At 40.6% G+C, this 2,907-nt stretch overlaps 1 protein-coding gene across 2 annotated transcripts in view; it reads left to right on the forward strand.

The window, feature by feature from the left end:
* Positions 1 to 2,907, forward strand: part of DIP2B (disco interacting protein 2 homolog B) — a 260,554-nt gene that overhangs the window by 158,949 nt on the left and 98,698 nt on the right. The window lies entirely within an intron of this gene.

A 2,907-nucleotide genomic window follows, 5' to 3' on the forward strand; every position in this document is an offset into this window, starting at 1 on the left:
GTGCAGTGGCACGATATCAGCTCACTACAACCCGCGCCTCCTGGCTTCAAGCAATTCTCCTGCTTCAGCCTCCTGAGTAGCTGGGATTACAGGTGTGCACCACCACACCTGGCTAATTTTTGTATTTTTAGTGGAGAGGGGTTTTACCCTGTTGTTGACCGGGCTGGTCTGGAACTCCTGGCCTCGGATGATCCACCTGCCTTGGCCTCCCAAAGTGCTGGGGATTACAGGCGTGAGCCACCATGCCCAGCACCTTCTGCTAATTTTGGATTTAGCTTGTTCTTTTTTTAGTTCCTTATGGTGTAGTTTGGTTGTTGATTTGAGAACTCAATTCTATAATAATTTTTAAAAACCCATCTTTTGCATGGTTTGAAAAAAGCCATAAACAATGTCAAAAAAACAGATGCCATACTGGAAGAAAATATTTCCTTCCTTCCTTCCTTCCTTCCTTCCTTCCTTCCTTCCTTCCTTCCTTCCTTCCTTCCTTCCTTCCCTCCCTCCCTCCCTCCCTCCCTCCTTCCCTCCTTCCTTCCTTCCTTCCTTCTTTCTTTTCTTCCTCTCTTTTCTTTTCTTTTCTTTTCTTTTCTTTCGTGTCACTCTGTTGCCCAGGCTGGAGTGCAGGTACTGCAGTCATGGCTCAGGCAGCCTTGACCTCCTGTGCTCAAATGGTCCTCCTGCCTCAGCCTCCTGAGTAACTGGGCCTATAGGCACATGCCACCACATGGCTAATTTTTTATTTTTTGTAGAGGTAGTGTTTTATTATGTTGCCCAGGCTGGTCTTGTACTCTTGGGCTCATGCATTCCTCCCATTTTGGCCTCCCCAAATGCTTGGATTACAGGTATGAGTCATCACACCTGGCCCGAAAATATAATATAAGGAAAAATAAACAGAGAAGGCTGATAGAAAAAATGGCCAAGTGACATGAACATTTACTTCGCTTAAAAACAGACAACGTAAAATGGCCCTTAAGTCCTCTATAAAAATGTTTAATCTCATTAATGATCAAGGAAGCACAAATTAAAACTATACTAGGATATGAATTCTTAGCTGTCAAGTTGGCAGCAATCAAAAAGCTAGACAACACACTCCGAAGGTTAGGCAGTGAGGAAGTAGGTATACTTGTACATTGCTAGTAGTAATGCAGTGTAGTAAAAACTGTTTTGCGAGAGGAATTTTTCAAGATGTGACAAAATTTAACACGTATTTGCTTTTTTATTTAGAATTCTCTCTTGTCAGAATTTACTCTGAAGGTAAGCCCTGATTAGTGTAAAAATATATTTGCAGAAGGCTATTTGTTGCATTATTTTAACTGCAAAATATTAGAAACATCTACATGCCCAGACATAGGATAACAGTTGAATAAACTGTGTACAGTAGAGTGCTATACAGCTGTAAAAAAGAATGAAGAAAGCTGATAGCTGATAGAGAATGATTTCCAGGGTATATTGTTAAGTTGAAAAGCAAAGTGCAAAAAAATACAATGTGCTTACTTTTGTGTATGAAAGACAGGGAAATGAAAAGATATACATGTCTGCTTATTTTTGTAAAAAATAGTAAATATGTATGTATCTACTACCTATAGCAAAGGTGGGTGGGATTGGGGCAGAAGTGATTGTTCGGGTAGTAATACTTCTTTAAGCTAACTTTTTGGTATAGTTTTGACTTTTAGAACATGTTAAATTTTAATCAGCAAGATTGGGAAAGACTTATAGAATATAAACAAAAAAATGAACCTAATTATGTGAACTGTGTAACCACATCAAAGCGGGAAAGGAGAACTAACTCAAACAGTTTTTGACCATGATACTTTAACTATATGTCCTCAGTCTAAAGACCAAAAGGACTACAAATAAATACTGAACACTAGTTAGAAGATTTATTTTTCATATTGACATAAGATAGCAATTTTTGGCTGGGTGCAATGGCTCACGCCCATAATCCCAGCACTTTGGGAGACTCAGGCGGGTGGATTGCTTGAGCCCAGGAATTTGAGAGCAACCTGGGCAACATAGTAAAACTCCATCTCTACCAAAAATACAAAAAATTAGCTGGGTGTGCACCTGTGGTCCCAGCTACTCACACGAGTTTGAGGTGAGAGGATTGCTTGAGCCCAGGATGTGGAGGTTGCAGTGAGTTGAGATCATGCCGCTGCACTCCAGCCTGGGTGACAGAGTGAGACCCTGTCTCAAAAATAAAAAATAAACAGTTTTTAAAATGTACTTCCTGTGTATGGTAGGATTGAGAAATGAGTAAAATATATTGATAATATTGTGAACCAGGTTTCATCCTATTAGAGAAGGGAATTATAAGTGGAAAGAGGGAAAATTAGAATGATGTTGTATTGGAAATGGAGATACTAATATGAACTCATAAAATTAGAATGATGTTGTATTGGAAATGGAGATACTAATATTTTAAATATAGTTAGTAACAGATGTAGTTTTATGTGTATGAATTTCTTGATCCACCAAAAGGGCTTAGAAAAGATTCCCCAGGCCGGGCGCGGTGGCTCAAGCCTGTAATCCCAGCACTTTGGGAGGCCGAGACGGGCGGATCACGAGGTCAGGAGATCGAGACCATCCTGGCTAACACGGTGAAACCCCATCTCTACTAAAAAAATACAAAAAAACTAGCCGGGCGAGATGACGGGTGCCTGTAGTCCCAGCTACTCGGGAGGCTGAGGCAGGAGGATGGCATAAACCCGGGAAGCGGAGCTTGCAGTGAGCTGAGATCCGGCCACTGCACTCCAGCCTGGGCGACAGAGCGAGACTCCGTCCAAAAAAAAAGAAAGAAAGAAAGAAAAAGAAGGAAGGAAGGAAGGAAGGAGAGAAAGAAAGAAAGAAAAGAAAGAAAGAAAAGAAAGAAAGAAAGAAAGAAAGAAAGAAAGAAAGAAAGAAAGAAAGAAA

Source organism: Piliocolobus tephrosceles, chromosome 10 (genome assembly GCF_002776525.5).
Source record: "Piliocolobus tephrosceles isolate RC106 chromosome 10, ASM277652v3, whole genome shotgun sequence".
NCBI classification, from domain to species: domain Eukaryota; kingdom Metazoa; phylum Chordata; class Mammalia; order Primates; family Cercopithecidae; genus Piliocolobus; species Piliocolobus tephrosceles.